General features: G+C 43.7%; 1 protein-coding gene across 1 annotated transcript in view; it reads left to right on the forward strand.

The window, feature by feature from the left end:
- The window catches only part of LOC139433241 (zinc finger protein 479-like), a 117387-nt gene that overhangs the window by 33500 nt on the left and 62836 nt on the right, over window positions 1–21051 (forward strand). The gene's annotated exons all lie outside the window — the stretch shown is intronic.

Consider the following 21051-nt stretch of genomic DNA (forward strand, 5'->3'; position numbering starts at 1 on the left):
GAAGAAAACCTTCAGGTCATAATGGATTATAAGACAATACCAACATTTTTCCCAAATGTACATCCATTATTTTCACAGTAAACCCTTGAGAGTGTTTCTCTCCATCATTCAGTCCTCAAAGAAACAGAATTCCAAATGTCATAGTTTGAGTTTCACATTCTGCAAACAGCCACCTCCTGTGGGAGTGAAATATCAAGTAGCAGATTAGATACGGTTTCCCCTTTTGTGCAATGTTAGGAAACCTCTCATTTCACACATTATTATCACACAAAAATAATGTGTTAGTCCAAAACATGCTTGATTAGTCATCGTTTTAAATCATGCAGTTGCACTGATCAGGTGCAGACATACACACACTCACACTCACACTGTCAGGTTGTAAAGTCAGGTTTGGTCAGGTTCACCGCAGAGTCAGTCATTGACAGTGCCTTCCCAAGTTACCCTGTCGGTCAGTTGGTCTCCGTCTTTTTGGCCATGTGTCTTGCTCTGCAGAGACTTTGATGTTCCAGCACAGGCCAGCATCCTCCGTCTATACAAATCTGTATATATGGAGCGCCATCATTTATTAATTCACAATTACAACTATAATGTTCAAGATATCTCCAACCCCTCCTTGCTGTTTCCCACATTCCCTGAAAAGTGTCTAGCCAAAAAAATGTCACTTCCTTATTGTACTATTACTATTACTGCAATTCATTTACACCTAATTAGTATTAAAATGACTAATAGATCTATTTCAGAAACATGTGTACATCACTATCTTGTGTCAAAACATTACTAGGATCTGTAAAGCTCTGCTATTTATTCCATAACTCATTCTATCAATTTATCTTCAATTCTGGTGCACTTAAAGAACAATGTTACCCTCTTTCAGTGCGTGGAACTCTGGGTGTCTGAACATGAAACCAGTACCTCAAATTGAAATACTATATTTTGTTTAGAACCAGCTTTCCCTTCAACATGACCTATATAAATAACTATTTATCTGATCTTATAGAGCTGTTACTAAACTCTCCCTTTGAACTGATCAATACTGTAACAATTAAAAACACTACCAAATTCACACACGAATAAAACAATCCAGTGCATACTTCCTTCATGCCCCCCCCCCTTTTTTTTTTTTCGTGTGTATTAGACTGATTGTCCACTTCCCTTTAATAGTTCCCCTCTTTTCCGCTATTTTTATTTACCACTTGACTAATTTATGGTCCATACATCTTCTTATCTTCACTTATTTATCAAGTCAATTCAAGTTCTTACAATACATTAGTAGATACCTTGTGGAGTCTTCACAATAACTAATCCCCTCTAGGATATGAAATCCATTCATCTTCAAGCAGATACTATGTCCTTATTTATGTTTTGTTCACGATAACAATGGTATAACAACCACATGTCATCAATTCTGGTCCACCTAAAACCAATGTTAAACTCTTTAGCAGTGTGTGGAACCCTGGATGTCCGAACATGCAACCATTCCTCCCTCCTTTATCAAGGATTTAAAAACAGAAGTCATTTCATATTTCCTATGGTAATAACTATGCTAAAATGGTGAAATCAATTATTTAGATTGGAATACGATATCTGGCTTGGCACCAGCTCTCCCTTTAACATTATCCATACAGATAAAGATTTGTCTTATAGAGTGGTTCCTATAACTATCCCACTACTTTATTCACACGTGAATAAGAAAATGTCAAGAATATTTTGTTAACCTGATGAAAAGATTGAAGAATATGGTTGTACTCTGAACCCTCAGTGTGTTCTCATTTTACCCTAATAGTCTACTGCTATTTTTAATTTAATAAATCTTTCTGTCTTTACGTATTTATGCTTTAAATGTGCGTTTTGTGAATAAGTGTGTTTATGTGTAAACTCACTCATTTCCCGTTTTCCTTTTCTCCTCCTCTGGTTTTCTCAAGCCGTGACCCCGGCCTCCTCACTTCAAATCGACCATGCCACTCCTCTGATTCTGTGTTCTCTTCAGTCCATCAGCTGTAACTTCATCCGCTGTCAGCCATTGGCCCAGTTACCTCTGCATGCCCATCTTGCACTGCTTTGCATTTTATCCCCTCCTTTACAGTCTCTCTGCTGTTTTTATGTGAGGGGCAGATTCCTGCTCTCATCTCCCACACTTTGCTCTTGTGCTCAGCTTGGAACTTCATGGTCCTGTCTGAGGGACTGATGAGCGTAGATTTCTGCCCGTCAGCATGCTGTCTGGTTCTGGATGCCACAGGTGGGAGATAGTTCTGGCTGCAGTCTTGTTGTTGTCGTTTCAGCTCTGGTTCTCTGTCTGTTCGATGGAGAAGGAGGAGTTTCCTGTTGGGTTAGGTCTTTTGTCTGCTTGGAGGGTCGGGATCGTAGCCTTTTCTAACTCAGAGGGGGAGTCCAGGTCTCGGGACGCATTACCTATAAAAAATCTAGCACACTGAGGTAAATAAATCCAACCCTTCCACTCTGACTCTTTGTAATCATACTATCTGTCTTAATTGTTAAATGCCATCTAAACAACCTAATTGATGTCTACAAATGATATTACAAAAACTCACTCTAAAAATTGTTTCATCCATTGCTACATATGTACCCAACATAACTCTTTCAGGAAACCATTTTCTCCTATACATTGAAAAACGTACATGTTTCCAGCATCACATATTCCACACACTACGAAAGAACATCTACATATTTTCTCCAATATTTTAAGCTAGTTTTCTATAGCAAGATTATCATGTGTGACATAATAATCAGATGTCTTGTTTGCTAACCAAGAATATTAAACTTTAAAATGTCTTTTGGCCAGTTGAAGTCCTGCTTACTTCATCCTTAAACTCTTCTTTAATTTGAAACCAAAAAAGGTCTTCCTTCTCCACCATGATCCTATCTCTATATCAAAGTCCAGACAAACTGATGATTATCTTTATAAACCATGAGGAATGACTCATAAAACACTATTCTCCCTTACTTCAGTTCTAAATCAAATGAGCCAGACAGGAAACCCCCCCTTTAACCACTTGCTTATCCTATTATTTTTGATCAAAGTTGTGTTACAAGCAGGTTAGATCTGTAATGAATTAAAATCAATATTTAAAGACGCAATATAAGTTAAATATATTGTTAAGCTAATTACTGTTTTATTGTGAAGGCCTCTCTGGCGAACAGCGGCCTTTGGCTTTTATTTGAAAGGCCGTTCCGGAACAGCGAGTCCGATTCCTAGAAACACGGCAAGTTGACAATCGTTCTAATGCATTAACTATAGTCGTGAAAGAGACAAGGAGGGGGAAGGCGTGTGGAAGCAAGCAATGAACTGAAAATGCCACCAATCCTGTTTTAACGTGATGGCGAACATTGAAAACCGAAGCGGGCATAAGCACCTCTGTCATAACTGACCAAGCGTTCAAAAACCTTTCTTGCTTATCCCTTATGCTACTACTTTTTGTTTTATTCATAACCTAAAAATACAATTGTGATGAATAGCTTGCTTTTGTACCATTACATTTACCAACATAAAACAAGGTCTGTACTAATCAACAATGACAACCTACAGACAGCTCATTTAGTTAAATATACGCAATATATTGACTTCGCTTTTATTTATCTGACTTAATTAACGTGCTTCCCCCCCTTTCAGCCACTAGATGGCAGCAGCAGAGCACAAATGAGCTTCACTCTTCTGATCGAATGTCTGATTATCACAGACAATCGGTCACACAGGCTATTCAGGTAAAACTCACACAGATTTATTCCCCGTACAGTTTGTCCGGCTTGATAACGCGCTACATATGTCGTCACGCAGGACTCTCTGCCTACCTTGCGATCAACGTTATGTTTACGTCAGCCTTTCAAATTAATTTTTACAGACAAGGGAAACGGGAGCCGGTCTCGTCACAATGTAGGTGACGTTAGCGCTCTCTCCCAAGGATTTAACAGATAAAAGTCCGCTGACACTTTCGCTTATTTGGTCTTGGACTCTTATTTACCCCCAGTTATAAACGGCGGATCGATCTGAAATATCGATCATCCAGGTTTCGTCGTATAGGACTTACACCCACATCCCACGAACTGCACGCTCCTACGCCACTTCAGGACTAAAATACCTGAGATCCACGCAAACTGCTTTTATTTCTCGTCACGCAGGACTCTATACCTGGCGATCAACGTTCACGTGTTATATATAACTTTCCTAACATGGTAAAAAATATGCATTGTATACTCCATTCAAACTTCAAAAACACTCTGAAACGCCTACAGACAATCCTACAGGGCCCTGCTATTGTCCGAGGCGTCTAAAAGTGCTTGTTCCCGACCCAGTGTGGTCCTCTGAATCCTTCCACAGCTCATGTTTATTCAGCGTCGAGTCACCATTTGTTAGGAGATTTCGTGGACAACTCGTCCGCTTTCTTAAAATCTCCTCGCGTCCCTACACAAGCCATTATCTTACAGGAAGGAAACCCAGAACATACAAGTAACCGTTAAACAATAATCCACTTTAATGGTAATATACAATGCAATACAATCAAATACATTACCATACACAACCATATCGTATCATATGTGTAAATGTCAGGAGTTTGGCCTACTCCTGGCTCCTGCCCACAGGCCGCCACAACCTTCCAGTCCGAGCGACGCGAGGAGAGAGAGAGCGAGCACAGCGGGGTTCCTGTCTATATACTTCGCTGACCAGAGGAGGAGTTATCTGCGCCTCCCTTCCAGACCAGTGATTGGCTGCCCAAATTAGTATCAACAGCTCACATCTTAAGTCCCCAATCCCAGTGGCTCAGCTTCCTTATCACAGGGATCTGAGATGACTGTATGTCAACTCCACACCTTCCCCCTCTTCCTTTGTCCTCACAAAACCAAATGTTCACAGGCCCCGAAAACAGTTCACAGTTTTCTTACTCAAATCATTTTCAAGCTTCTTCACAGTTTGCATGAATACATACAAATATTTCCTTACAGCCTGCAAGCGCGTCTGAGAGCACGAGTACAGTCATTGAGCCACAGCTCTGAGAGAACTTTGGTGCGTCTAAGCCTAAAAGGAGCAACAGAGTCCAGTATCAGGGTACATGTCGAGTCAAACATGGAGATAAGCTCATCAGCACTAAAAGCACAGTTCACCTCTAATTTACAGATCGGAGAAACATTAAAAACATCAGAAAACTGTGAGGCAGTTAAGGGGTTAATCGAACGCAGACGACGTGCACTGCAGGGGCTCGCGACTCGACCCCTGCGGAAGGGATCGAGGTTGTAAACAGAACCGGAAAATGGTCTGAGATATGTGTTGCTGCACAGATTTCATCCACAGATACAGACAGACCGAACGATAAAACTAAATCTAAAATGTGTCCTTTTTCGTGTGTTGGGCCAGCCACGGACTGAGTGAGACCAAAAGAATCAAGGAGATTTAAAAAGTCCCTAACCAGAGGTTTGGACTCGCAACACACATGATCAAGACACGATCATATTTCACCATGATCCCGGACCGAAAGTCAGAAAAGTCATTTATAAAATCCTTATTGCACTTTGGCGGATGATACACGACTGCGCAGAGTATAGGTGAGGCCGGGTTCAGTTCAAAGAGCTGCAACTCAAAGCTAGCATAGCTAGTTACAGGGTGAGGCAATCGGCATTGGAGGCCAGCTCTAAACACTGATGCTATGCCCCCACCGAGGCCGGTGGTACGGGGGGAGCTGAAGAATGTACAGTCAGGAGAGGTGAAGAAGTCGACTGGGGGGACCTTCGGGCTTAAGAGGTTAACCCGGTTGTGACCGAGGAGAAATCTGGGCTGTGGCTGACAGAGCACACCCTGCTGCGCTTACCTCGCAAAAAGTGTGCTCAAAAAACAGTGCCAGGGAACCCCCCCTACCATAGACGGATGGGGAGAGCCCCCTCTGCCCCGAATGGGCTTACTACACGCCTGCCTCCCTGAATCCCTAAGGATCGCAGGGAGAGCGCCAGTGCCCATGCCCCACACTCAGATACCGACCCTGTGCAGAGTGTGTGTGGACTAAAGTGTGGAGGGCTGTAAGGGCCAAGCACGCCCCTCGCCCCCCCCTACAAATCCTGTGTTGCCCCAGGAAGCACGGACGAGGAGAAAGAGCCAGACATGTCCAAGAAATGAAACCTTTTGAAGGGGACTGGCGTCGACCAAGACGCCGCTGTGCATATATCCTCCACACTCACACCGTTGAATAAGGCTGTTGACACAGCTACAGCCCGTGTGGAGTGTGCACAAATCCCAGTGGAGCAGGCTCTCCCAGCCTGTCCGTAGGCATGTGTAATGCACTCGCAGAGCCAGCCTGCCAGGCGTTTCTTGGACATAGCTTTCCCGATCACCCCGCCCCCGAAGCACACGAACAGCTGTTCGGTGCGTCTAAGGGCAGCCATGCGCTCCACATAACATGCTAGCGCACGCACCAGGCAGAGGAGGTGCAGTTTAGCTTCCCTGTCCCCACCATGGGGGGGAAGACTAAAACCCCCTAACTGAATAGCCCTCGACCTGAATACACTTGCGGCCCAATAATCGCTCTGACCTGGTGAGGCGGGGGTATCTCTAGCAATGAGTGAGTAGCCCACACACCCGCCGCCATGATCATCACCCAGGGAGAGTACAGCCCTGGGCGGTGGACTTCCATGGACGCCAGACCTTGAAGGAATGGTGAACGTGAATGGCACCGCCTCGGCCATATCCTGGTCCCTCAAACACTCGAAGCAAAGGTGGTGGGGATCGGCACCCGCTATTTCAGCCAGGGCACGAAGGACAGGCCCGGGTCTCTAGCAGTGGCGACTCCCTGGAGGTATGATAACTCTTTCTTCTTCTTTCAAACATCTCAGTCTCTAGTGGGATCACTTCCGCTGCCTGAAGAGAAAAGGATGATAGTCAGGAGGCGAGGCCTCCTTTTATACGGTGTGATGCGCGCGCATTCAGGTAGGCCCGCCCAAGGCCGGCTACGTCTATCGAAGTCTCAGTGGGAGAATGCTCGCAGGGTAATGTAGTACCCATAGAGTACCAGTAGAGGGCGGAGCCTGTGAGAGACTATAACTTGGGACAAACTAATTTTGACTGAAACCTTAAAACTGAACTAAATGACTGCTAGGGTTAACCTTTGATTTAAACATTGTAGAATACTAAGAGCTTTATTGAGTAGGTGTAACTGTATTAAGGGTTGAACTCATAACTTTATAACTTTAATGTAATTGTAAAACCATTGTGCCACTGAAAAGACAATAACAACTCAGGAGGGAGCCAGTCTCGATTGAGGCCCATCAGCTCTGATCTGCGGCCACTTCCCTCTGAAGGCAAGAGTAAATCCTCTCCTAAAGAAACCCACTCTCAACCGTCTGATGTTATAAAACTACAGGCCTGTCTCTCCTCCTCCCGTCCTGTCTAAAACACTTGAACGCGCTGTGTGTTTAAACAACTCTCCTGTTGTCTCCATCAGAACAACCTTCTGGATCGCGCCGTCTGATTTCAAGGCAGGTCACTCAACAGGAAACTGCCCTCCTTGCTGTGTCTGAGGACACTGCACATGGCTAAAGCAGCCTCCCTCTCCTCGGTCATCATCCTTCTGGACCTGTCTGCTGCATTTGACACGGTGAACCATCAGCTCCTCCTTCGCACTCTACCAAGAACTTGGAGTTTCAGGCTCTGCACTTTCCCTCCTCCCCTCATACCTCAAAGACCGTACCTATAGGGTCCCTCAGGGCTCTGTTTCTTGGTCCCCTGCTCTTCTCATTGTACACAAACTCGCTCGGATCTGTCATTAGCCCGCATGGTTTTTTCATACCACTGCTACGCTGAACGACACCCACTTAATTCTGTCCTTTCCCCGCTCAGAGACCCAGGTCGTCGCACGTATCTCTGCTTGTCTAGCTGACATCTCTCAGTGGATGTCTGCTCATCACCTCAAGCTCAACCTTGACAAGACTGAACTGCTTTTCCTTCCGGGAAAATATGTCCCACTCTTGACCTAACAATCAATATCGGCACCTCTGTTGTTTCCCCGACTCAGGACTGCAAGGAATCTGGGCGTGATCCTAGATAACAAACTGTCTTCACTGCAAACATCGCTGCTGCAACCACACTGCTGCAGATACACGCTTACAACATCAGGAGGATGCGTCCCCAGCTGACCCAGAAAGCGACGCAGGTTCTGATCCAGACTCTCGTCATCTCATGCCTAGACTACTGCAACTCCCTCCTGGCGGGTCTACCTGGCATGTGCCATCCGACCTCTGCAGCTCATCCAGAATGCAGCGGCTCGTCTGGTCTTCAACCTTCCTAAATTCCCACACCACGCCGCTCCTCCGCTCCCTTCACTGGCTTCCGGTAACTGCTAGAATCCACTTCAAACACTGGTACTTGCGTACCATGCTGCGAATGGATCTTTCCCTTCCTACATCCAGGACATGGTTAAACTGTACACCCCAGCGCGTGCACTTCGCTCTGCATCGGCCAAACAGCTCGCTGCACCCGCACTGCGAGGGGGACCCAAGTTCCCATCAGCAAAAACATGTGGGTTTGCTCTCCTGGCTCCAAAATGGTGGAATGAGCTCCCATTGACATCAGGACAGCAATAGCTTGCACATCTTCCGAGGGAGACTGAAAACTCATCTCTTTCGACTCACTTCGATCGATAGAATTACTAACAAAGAATGCTAACAAAGCACTTACCGGTATATACTAACAAAGGACTGGCTTAGCTAAAGCCAGTTGAGTAGCACTTGAAATGTTTTGGCTCTATGAAACCTGATCTTATATGATTCTGTTTTCTTCAAGTTTGTATCTTGTTGGTCGAACGCACTTATTGTAAGTCGCTTTGGATAAAAGCGTCAGCTAAATGCAATGTAATGTAATGTAATGTAATGTAATGTAACCGATTGTAGCGTGTCTGTGATCACATCATACAAACAGTCCTCTGTGTTTCTGAAAGAGAAACAACGTGCAGAGGAAGGGCAGCGTTACCCCCGGGACTGCGGTCAAGCCAGCCTGCCGCAGTCCCCCGGGACTGATAATAATCAGTCATCACTCACAAATTAGTTTAGGGGAACAGAGACGAGGCATTTGAGTCCTGCAGGGTTTCCCCGTTAATATCAGTGTTTCGAAAACACATGTTGGCGACTGAAAGGACATCCAGTGTTTGGTATTTTCCGGAAGCATCTTACGGTGTCTCAACTGAAAGAGGACCACAAACACAACAAAATATATATATAATTGAGATTTGGGATATTTATCTCCCATTCTTTCCCGTTTTTCGGACATTTTCAACACCAAACATGTCGTTAATGTCTCTGTTTAGTGAACTACAGCAATCTGAAAGCATGTACATTATTTATATCACACTGCAAAAACATGCAGGAAATGACTTTTTTAATGCAGTATTTTCTGATTTATGTCGCAACACAAAGATATATCGCTCTGTGCAAACCTTTGACTAATATGTCAACAACATGAATCAAGAATATGAACCTGGCTTTATCCAATGTTCACACAAGAGTTCTGTCTTTCCTACATCCTTACACATCCTTCACACACTGTCTCAACTGAAAGAGGACCAGAAACACACAAAATATAATAAAATGCTGAGACTTTGGGATATTTATCTCCCATTCTTTTACTTTTTGGAAATGTTACAGACATGTCGGTTGATGTCACTGTTTAACTTACCAAACTACCACCTTTTCTGAAAAATGCATAAAATGATGCAATATATGTTAAATACATGGTTTATACCATACTATCAGCTGACACCAACAGGCAGGAACAGGGAGACAAAACACTGAGAGCACAGCAGCCAAGGTTACAGGTGCGTGTGCTCAGTCAGGACAGTATGAACTGATAAACTGGGTCAAAGTTATGGGCCTTGTAAAATATTTACCCAACAGTCTATGCTGTTTTTTTAGCTGGCCAGGATGGCTGGTTTAGCTGGTGCACCAGCTAAACCAGCAGGGTTTCCCCGTTAATATCAGTGTTTCGAAAACACGTGTTGGCGACTGAAAGACATCAAGTGTTTAGTCTTTTTCGGAAGCATACAGTGTCTCAAACTGAAAGAGGATCACAAACACACAAAAGATATAATACAATTTGAGATATTTGGATATTTCTCCCATTCTTTCAGTTTTTCGGACATTTTCAACACCAAACATGTCGTTAATGTCTCTGTTTAGTGAACTACAGCAATCTGAAAGCATGTACATTATTTATATCACACTGCAAAAACATGCAGGAAATGACTTTTTTAATGCAGTATTTTCTGATTTATGTCGCAACACAAAGATATATCGCTCTGTGCAAACCTTTGACTAATATGTTCAACAACATGAATCAAGAATTATGAACCTGGCTTTATCCAATGTTCACACAAGAGTTCTGTCTTTCCTACATCCTTACACATCCTTCACACACTGTCTCAACTGAAAGAGGACCAGAAACACACAAAATATAATAAAATGCTGAGACTTTGGGATATTTATCTCCCATTCTTTTACTTTTGGAAATGTTACAGACAATGTCGTTGATGTCACTGTTTAACTTTACCAAACTACCACCTTTTCTGAAAAATGCATAAAATGATGCAATATATGTGAAATACATGGTTTATACCATACTATCAGCTGACACCAACAGGAAGGAACAGGGAGACAAAACACTGAGAGCACAGCAGCCGAGGTTACAGGTGCGTGTGCTCAGTCAGGACAGTATGAACTGATAAACTGGGTCAAAGTTATGGTAGGGTGACCAGACGTCCCCGTTTTCCGGGGACAGTCTCCGTTTGTATTGGCCTGTCCACGGTTGAAACTGTCCCAGGAAATGTCCCCGTGTTTTGAATATACGTTAAAAACACATAGCAAGGTGAAATAAAACGTTTCATGTCAGGAAACACTGGGTAACAGACTGTGGTCAAGCCAGCCCCCACTTCGGAAAACACAGTCAAGCCGCCCGCACGTTGTATTGCGGTGCGCGAATATCCTATGCCTGTAAAAACTGCCTTCAAAATAAAAGCGTTTACTCGGTCAAAACAAATATACCTAAAAAACACACCAAACATATTCATATATACTGGAGCTTAAATTAAGAAATATGTACTATATAATGTGATCAATAATCATTTAAAACAAACCATAACTACCACATTATAACTGAGTGAATGCAGGATACAGTTATGAAGACAATTCCACTGGGTGACTCATTCAATTGATGTTGACACCATCTCACAACACTCCTAAAATAACATTACTTTCTGAAACACAATTTAAAATGTATGCTGTTTAAAATCTCAAATTAGATCTATATTGTCCATCTATATTTTGATGATTATTTAATGGAAACTGTCCATAATCAACGAGTCATTCGAAGTCAATAAAATACTTATTTCACCTCAGGGTGATCAGAGAAAATCAGGACAATCTGATGTAGAATTTCAAAATAAAATACTTTTGAAATCTCATATATGGGCTATCGTCCTTCTGTTTTTATACAAGAATAAATAAAAAACTGTCAAATTATCAAATACTTATTTCACTCTGATAGCAGGACACCCCATCTAGTCACTCAGAGAGAATCAGGACAATCTGATGTAGAGTTTCAAAATAAAAGATCTTTAAAGTCTCATATATGAGCTATCATCCCTCTGTTTTTAGATAAGAATAAAACAAAAACTATCCACTATCAAAGACTTATTTCACTCCAGGGTGATAGCAGGACACCCCATCTAATCACACAATCTGATGTACAGTTTACAATAATAAAGACCTTTGTAGTCTCTATATGAGCTATCTGCCTTCTGTTTGTATCCAACAGGTTCAAATGTTCGAATTACATTAAAGCAGGAATTGTCCCCTTTTTTCTTTAACAGTGAAGGAAAATTGGATATGTTAATGATATATGAACCGCAAAACTCAAAATGTCCAGCGTTTTCATTAGAACATCTGGTCACCTTAAGTTATGGGCCTTGTAAAATATTTACCCAACAGTCTATGCTGTTTTTTAGCTGGCCAGGATGGCTGGTTAACCAGCCATCCTGGCCAGCTAAAAAAACAGGCATAGACGGTTGGGTAAATATTTTACAGGCCCCATAACGTAAAAGTGGACCAGATGTCTAAATGAAAAAAAAACCGGGGACATTTTGAGTTTTGTGTTCAATATATCATTAAACATATCCAATTTCCTTCACTGTTAAAAGAAAAAAAAAAGGGGGGACAATTCTGGTTTAATGTAATTCGAACATTTGAACTGTTGGATACAAACAGAAGGAAGATAGCTCATATATGAGACTACAAAGGTCTTTTATTTTGAAACTGTACATCAGATTGTCCAGATTATCTCTGAGTGATTAGATGGGGTGTCCTGCTATCACCCTGAAGTGAAATAAGTCTTTGAAACTGGATAATTTTTGTTTTATTCCTATCTAAAAACAGAGGGATGATAGCTCATATATGAGACTTCAAAGGTCTTTTATTTTAAAACTCTACATCAGATTGTCCTGATTCTCTCTGAGTGACTAGGTGGGGTGTCCTGCTATTACCCTGAAGTGAAATAAGTCTTTGATAATTTGACAATTTTTTATTTATTCTTGTATAAAAACAGAAGGACGATAGCCCATATATGAGATTTCAAAAGTATTTTATTTTGAAATTCTTCATTAGATTGTCCTGATTTTCTCTTATTGGCTAGATGGGATCTCCTATCACCCTGAAGTGAAATAAGTATTTGATTGACTTCGAATGACTCTTTGATTATGGACAGTTTCCATTAAATAATAATCAAAATATAGATGGACAATAGATCTAATTTGAGATTTTAAACAGCATACATTTTAAATTGTGCTTCAGAAAGTAATGTTATTTTAGGAGTGTTTTGAGATGGTGTCAACATCAATTGAATGAGTCACCCAGTTGGATTGTCAGATATGTCTTCATAACTGTATCCTGCATTCACTCAGTTATAATGTGGTAGTTATGGTTTGTTTTAAATGATTATTGATCACATTATATAGTACATATTTCTTAATTTAAGCTCCAGTATATATGAATATGTTTGGTGTGTTTTTTAGGTATATTTGTTATTGACCGAGTAAACGCTTTTATTTTGAAGGCAGTTTTTACAGGCATAGGATATTCGCGCACCGCAATACAACGTGCGGGCGGGCTTGACTGTGTTTTCCGAAGTGGGGGCTGGCTTGACCACAGTCTGTTACCCAGTGTTTCCTGACGTGAAACGTTTTATTTCACCTTGCTATGTGTTTTTAACGTATATTCAAAACACGGGGACATTTCCTGGGACAGTTTCAACCGTGGACAGGCCAATACAAACGGAGACTGTCCCCGGAAAACGGGGACGTCTGGTCACCCTACCATAACTTTGACCCAGTTTATCAGTTCATACTGTCCTGACTGAGCACACGCACCTGTAACCTCGGCTGCTGTGCTCTCAGTGTTTTGTCTCCCTGTTCCTGCCTGTTGGTGTCAGCTGATAGTATGGTATAAACCATGTATTTCACATATATTGCATCATTTTATGCATTTTTCAGAAAAGGTGGTAGTTTGGTAAAGTTAAACAGTGACATCAACGACATGTCTGTAACATTTCCAAAAGTAAAAGAATGGGAGATAAATATCCCAAAGTCTCAGCATTTTATTATATTTTGTGTGTTTCTGGTCCTCTTTCAGTTGAGACAGTGTGTGAAGGATGTGTAAGGATGTAGGAAAGACAGAACTCTTGTGTGAACATTGGATAAAGCCAGGTTCATATTCTTGATTCATGTTGTTGACATATTAGTCAAAGGTTTGCACAGAGCGATATATCTTTGTGTTGCGACATAAATCAGAAAATACTGCATTAAAAAAGTCATTTCCTGCATGTTTTTGCAGTGTGATATAAATAATGTACATGCTTTCAGATTGCTGTAGTTCACTAAACAGAGACATTAACGACATGTTTGGTGTTGAAAATGTCCGAAAAACTGAAAGAATGGGAGATAAATATCCCAAAATCTCAAAATTGTATTATATCTTTTGTGTGTTTGTGATCCTCTTTCAGTTGAGACACTGTATGCTTCCGAAAAAGACTAAACACTTGATGTCTTTCAGTCGCCAACACGTGTTTTCGAAACACTGATATTAACGGGGAAACCCTGCTGGTTTAGCTGGTGCACCAGCTAAACCAGCCATCCTGGCCAGCTAAAAAAAACAGCATAGACTGTTGGGTAAATATTTTCCAAGGCCCATAACTTTGACCCAGTTTATCAGTTCATACTGTCCTGACTGAGCACACGCACCTGTAACCTTGGCTGCTGTGCTCTCAGTGTTTTGTCTCCCTGTTCCTGCCTGTTGGTGTCAGCTGATAGTATGGTATAAACCATGTATTTAACATATATTGCATCATTTTATGCATTTTTCAGAAAAGGTGGTAGTTTGGTAAAGTTAAACAGTGACATCAACGACATGTCTGTAACATTTCCAAAAGTAAAAGAATGGGAGATAAATATCCCAAAGTCTCAGCATTTTATTATATTTTGTGTGTTTCTGGTCCTCTTTCAGTTGAGACAGTGTGTGAAGGATGTGTAAGGATGTAGGAAAGACAGAACTCTTGTGTGAACATTGGATAAAGCCAGGTTCATATTCTTGATTCATGTTGTTGACATATTAGTCAAAGGTTTGCACAGAGCGATATATCTTTGTGTTGCGCCATAAATCAGAAAATACTGCATTAAAAAAGTAATTTCCTGCATGTTTTTGCAGTGTGATATAAATAATGTACAAGCTTTCAGATTGCTGTAGTTCACTAAACAGAGACATTAACGACATGTTTGGTGTTGAAAATGTCCGAAAAAGGGAAAGAATGGGAGATAAATATCCCAAAATCTCAATTATATTATATTTTGTGTGTGTTTGTGGTCCTCTTTCAGTTGAGACACCGTAAGATGCTTCCGGAAAATACCAAACACTGGATGTCTTTCAGTCGCCAACATGTGTTTTCGAAACACTGGTATTAACGGGGAAACCCTGCAGGACTCAAATGCCTCATCTCTGTTCCCCTAAACTAATTTGTGAGTGATGACTGATTATTATCAGTCCCGGGGGACTGCGGCAGGCTGGCTTGACCGCAGTCCCGGGGGTAACGCTGCCCTTCCTCTGCACGTTGTTTCTCTTTCAGAAACACAGAGGACTGTTTGTATGATGTGATCACAGACACGCTACAATCGGTTACATTACATTACATTACATTGCATTTAGCTGACGCTTTTATCCAAAGCGACTTACAATAAGTGCGTTCGACCAACAAGATACAAACTTGAAGAAAACAGAATCATATAAGTACATCAGGTTTCATAGAGCTAAAACATTTCAAGTGCTACTCAACTGGCTTTAAGTAAGCCAGTCCTTTATTAGTATATAAGTGCTTTGTTAGTAATTCTTTGTTAGTAATTCTATCGATCGAAGTGGAGTCGAAAGAGATGAGTTTTCAGTCTCCCTCGGAAGATGTGCAAGCTAGTTGCTGTCCTGATTTCAATGGGGAGCTCATTCCACCATTTTGGAGCCAGGATAGCAAACCCACGTGTTTTTGCTGATGGGAACTTGGGTCCCCCTCGCAGTGCGGGTGCAGCGAGCTGTTTGGCTGATGCAGAGCGGAGTGCACGTGCTGGGGTGTACAGTTTAACCATGTCCTGGATGTAGGAAGGGCCAGATCCATTCGCAGCATGGTACGCAAGTACCATTGTTTTGAAGTGGATTCTAGCAGTTACCGGAAGCCAGTGAAGGGAGCGGAGGAGCGGCGTGTTGTGGGAAAATTTAGGAAGGTTGAAGACCAGACGAGCCGCTGCATTCTGGATGAGCTGCAGAGGTCGGATGGCACATGCAGGTAGACCAGCCAGGAGGGAGTTGCAGTAGTCTAGGCATGAGATGACGAGAGTCTGGATCAGAACCTGCGTCGCTTTCTGGGTCAGCTGGGGACGCATCCTCCTGATGTTGTAAAGCGTGTATCTGCAGCAGTGGGTTGCAGCAGCGATGTTTGCAGTGAAGGACAGTTTGTTACCTAGGATCACGCCCAGATTCCTTGCAGTCTGAGTCGGGGAAACAACAGAGGTGCCGATATTGATTGTTAGGTCAAGAGTGGGACAATATTTTCCCGGAAGGAAAAGCAGTTCAGTCTTGTCAAGGTTGAGCTTGAGGTGATGAGCAGACATCCACTGAGAGATGTCAGCTAGACAAGCAGAGATACGTGCGACGACCTGGGTCTCTGAGCGGGGAAAGGACAGGATTAATTGGGTGTCGTCAGCGTAGCAGTGGTATGAAAAACCATGCGGGCTAATGACAGATCCGAGCGAGATTGTGTACAAGGAGAAGAGCAGGGGACCAAGAACAGAGCCCTGAGGGACCCTATAGGTACGGTCTTTGAGGTATGAGGTGAGGAGGGAAAGTGCAGAGCCTGAAACTCCAAGTTCTTGGAGAGTGCGAAGGAGGATCTGATGGTTCACCGTGTCAAATGCAGCAGACAGGTCCAACAGGATGATGACAGAGGAGAGGGAGGCTGCTTTAGCCATGTGCAGTTCCTCAGACACAGCAAGGAGGGCAGTTTCTGTTGAGTGACCTGCCTTGAAATCAGACTGGCGCGGATCCAGAAGGTTGTTCTGATGGAGATAACAGGAGAGTTGTTTAAACACAGCGCGTTCAAGTGTTTTAGACAGGAACGGGAGGAGAGAGACAGGCCTGTAGTTTATAACATCAGACGGGTTGAGAGTGGGTTTCTTTAGGAGAGGATTTACTCTTGCCTTCAGAGGGAAGTGGCCGCAGATCAGAGCTGATGGGCCTCAATCGAGACTGGCTCCCTCCTGAGTTGTTATTGTCTTTTCAGTGGCACAATGGTTTTACAATTACATTAAACCCTAAGTTATAAAGTTATGAGTTCAACCCTTAATACAGTTACACCTACTCAATAAAGCTCTTAGTATTCTACAAATGTTTAAATCAAAGTTAACCCTAGCAGTCAGTTAGTTCAGTTTTAAGGTTTCAGTCAAATTAGTTGTCCCAAGTTATATCTCTCACAGGCTCCGCCCTCTACTGGACTCTATGGGTACTACCTTACCCTGCGAGCATTCTCCCACTGAGACTTCGATAGACGTAGCCGGCCTTGGGCGGGCCTACCTGAATGCGCGCGCATCACACCGTATAAAAGGAGGCCTCGCCTCCTGACTATCATCCTTTTCTCTTCAGCAGCGGAAGTGATCCCACGAGAGACTGAGATGTTTGAAAGAAGAAGAAAGAGTTATCATACCTCCAGGGAGTCGCCACTGCTAGAGACCCGGGCCTGTCCTTCGTGCCCTGGCTGAAATAGCGGGTGCCGATCCCCACCACCTTTGCTTCGAGTGTTTGCGGGACCAGGATATGGCCGAGGCGGTGCCATTCACATTCACCATTCCTTCAAGGTCTGGCGTCCATGGAAGTCCACCGCCCAGGGCTGTACTCTCCCTGGGTGATGATCATGGCGGCGGGTGTGTGGGCTACTCACTCATTGCTAGAGATACCCCCGCCTCACCAGGTCAGAGCGATTATTGGGCCGCAAGTGTATTCAGGTCGAGGGCTATTCAGTTAGGGGGTTTTAGTCTTCCCCGCCATGGTGGGGACAGGGAAGCTAAACTGCACCTCCTCTGCCTGGTGCGTGCGCTAGCATGTTATGTGGAGCGCATGGCTGCCCTTAGACGCACCGAACAGCTGTTCGTGTGCTTCGGGGGCGGGGTGATCGGGAAAGCTATGTCCAAGAAACGCCTGGCAGGCTGGCTCTGCGAGTGCATTACACATGCCTACGGACAGGCTGGGAGAGCCTGCCCCACTGGGATTTGTGCACACTCCACACGGGCTGTAGCTGTGTCAACAGCCTTATTCAACGGTGTGAGTGTGGAGGATATATGCACAGCGGCTTCTTGGTCGACGCCAGTCCCCTTCAAAAGGTTTCATTTCTTGGACATGTCTGGCTCTTTCTCCTCGTCCGTGCTTCCTGGGGCTACACAGGATTTGTAGGGGGGGGCGAGGGGCGTGCTTGGCCCTTACAGCCCTCCACACTTTAGTCCACACACACTCTGCACAGGGTCGGTATCTGAGTGTGGGGCATGGGCACTGGCGCTCTCCCTGCGATCCTTAGGGATTCAGGGAGGCAGGCGTGTAGTAAGCCCATTCGGGGCAGAGGGGGCTCTCCCCATCCGTCTATGGGTAGGGGGGGTTCCCTGGCACTGTTTTTTGAGCACACTTTTTGCGAGCAGGGTGTGCTCTGTCAGCCACAGCCCAGATTTCTCCTCGGTCACAACCGGGTTAACCTCTTAAGCCCGAAGGTCCCCCCAGTCGACTTCTTCACCTCTCGTGAACTGGATTTTATGTTTCTGATGGAGACCTGGGTCCACGCTGGTGAGTATACACCGTTCTCCGAACTTCTTCCTCCTGACTGTACATTCTTCAGCTCCCCCCGTACCACCGGCCTCGGTGGGGGCATAGCATCAGTGTTCAGAGCTGGCCTCCAATGCCGATTGCTTCACCCTGTAACTAGCTATGCTATCTTTGAGTTGCAGCTCTTTGAACTGAACCCGGCCTCACCTATACTCTGCGCAGTCGTGTATCATCCGCCAAAGTGCAATAAGGATTTTATAAATGACTTTTCTGACTTTCGGTCCGGGATCATGGTGAAATATGATCGTGTCTTGATCATGTGTGTTGCGAGTCCAAACCTCTGGTTAGGGACTTTTTAAATCTCCTTGATTCTTTTGGTCTCACTCAGTCCGTGGCTGGCCCAACACACGAAAAAGGACACATTTTAGATGTAGTTTTATCGTTCGGTCTGTCTGTATCTGTGGATGAAATCTGTGCAGCAACACATATCTCAGACCATTTTCCGGTTCTGTTTACAACCTCGATCCCTTCCGCAGGGGTCGAGTCGCGAGCCCCTGCAGTGCACGTCGTCTGCGTTTGATTAACCCCTTAACTGCCTCACAGTTTTCTGATGTTTTTAATGTTTCTCCGATCTGTAAATTAGAGGTGAACTGTGCTTTTAGTGCTGATGAGCTTATCTCCATGTTTGACTCGACATGTACCCTGATACTGGACTCTGTTGCTCCTTTTAGGCTTAGACGCACCAAAGTTCTCTCAGAGCTGTGGCTCAATGACTGTACTCGTGCTCTCAGACGCGCTTGCAGGCTGTAAGGAAATATTTGTATGTATTCATGCAAACTGTGAAGAAGCTTGAAAATGATTTGAGTAAGAAAACTGTGAACTGTTTTCGGGGCCTGTGAACATTTGGTTTTGTGAGGACAAAGGAAGAGGGGGAAGGTGTGGAGTTGACATACAGTCATCTCAGATCCCTGTGATAAGGAAGCTGAGCCACTGGGATTGGGGACTTAAGATGTGAGCTGTTGATACTAATTTGGGCAGCCAATCACTGGTCTGGAAGGGAGGCGCAGATAACTCCTCCTCTGGTCAGCGAAGTATATAGACAGGAACCCCGCTGTGCTCGCTCTCTCTCTCCTCGCGTCGCTCGGACTGGAAGGTTGTGGCGGCCTGTGGGCAGGAGCCAGGAGTAGGCCAAACTCCTGACATTTACACATATGATACGATATGGTTGTGTATGGTAATGTATTTGATTGTATTGCATTGTATATTACCATTAAAGTGGATTATTGTTTAACGGTTACTTGTATGTTCTGGGTTTCCTTCCTGTAAGATAATGGCTTGTGTAGGGACGCGAGGAGATTTTAAGAAAGCGGACGAGTTGTCCACGAAATCTCCTAACAAATGGTGACTCGACGCTGAATAAACATGAGCTGTGGAAGGATTCAGAGGACCACACTGGGTCGGGAACAAGCACTTTTAGACGCCTCGGACAATAGCAGGGCCCTGTAGGATTGTCTGTAGGCGTTTCAGAGTGTTTTTGAAGTTTGAATGGAGTATACAATGCATATTTTTTACCATGTTAGGAAAGTTATATATAACACGTGAACGTTGATCGCCAGGTATAGAGAGTCCTGCGTGACGAGAAATAAAAGCAGTTTGCGTGGATCTCAGGTATTTTAGTCCTGAAGTGGCGTAGGAGCGGTGCAGTTCGTGGGATGTGGGTGTAAGTCCTATACGACGAAACCTGGATGATCGATATTTCAGATCGATCCGCCGTTTATAACTGGGGGTAAATAAGAGTCCAAGACCAAATAAGCGAAAGTGTCAGCGGACTTTTATCTGTTAAATCCTTGGGAGAGAGCGCTAACGTCACCTACATTGTGACGAGACCGGCTCCCGTTTCCCTTGTCTGTAAAAATTAATTTGAAAGGCTGACGTAAACATAACGTTGATCGCAAGGTAGGCAGAGAGTCCTGCGTGACGACATATGTAGCGCGTTATCAAGCCGGACAAACTGTACGGGGAATAAATCTGTGTGATTTTTACCTGAATAGCCTGTGTGACCGATTGTCTGTGATAATCAGACATTCGATCAGAAGAGTGAAGCTCATTTGTGCTCTGCTGCTGCCATCTAGTGGCTGAAAGGGGGGGAAGCACGTTAATTAAGTCAGATAAATAAAAGCGAAGTCAATATATTGCGTATATTTAACTAAATGAGCTGTCTGTAGGTTGTCATTGTTGATTAGTACAGACCTTGTTTTATGTTGGTAAATGTAATGGTACAAAAGCAAGCTATTCATCACAATTGTATTTTTAGGTTATGAATAAAACAAAAAGTAGTAGCATAAGGGATAAGCAGAAAGGTTTTTGAACGCTTGTCAGTTATGACAGAGGTGCTTATGCCCGCTTCGGTTTTCAATGTTCGCCATCACGTTAAAACAGGATTGGTGGCATTTTCAGTTCATTGCTTGCTTCCACACGCCTTCCCCCTCCTTGTCTCTTTCACGACTATAGTTAATGCATTAGAACGATTGTCAACTTGCCGTGTTTCTAGGAATCGGACTCGCTGTTCCGGAACGGCCTTTCAAAATAAAAGCCAAAGGCCGCTGTTCGCCAGAGAGGCCTTCACAATAAAACAGTAATTAGCTTAACAATATATTTAACTTATATTGCGTCTTTAAA

This window comes from Pseudochaenichthys georgianus, unplaced genomic scaffold (assembly GCF_902827115.2).
Source record: "Pseudochaenichthys georgianus unplaced genomic scaffold, fPseGeo1.2 scaffold_151_arrow_ctg1, whole genome shotgun sequence".
NCBI classification, from domain to species: domain Eukaryota; kingdom Metazoa; phylum Chordata; class Actinopteri; order Perciformes; family Channichthyidae; genus Pseudochaenichthys; species Pseudochaenichthys georgianus.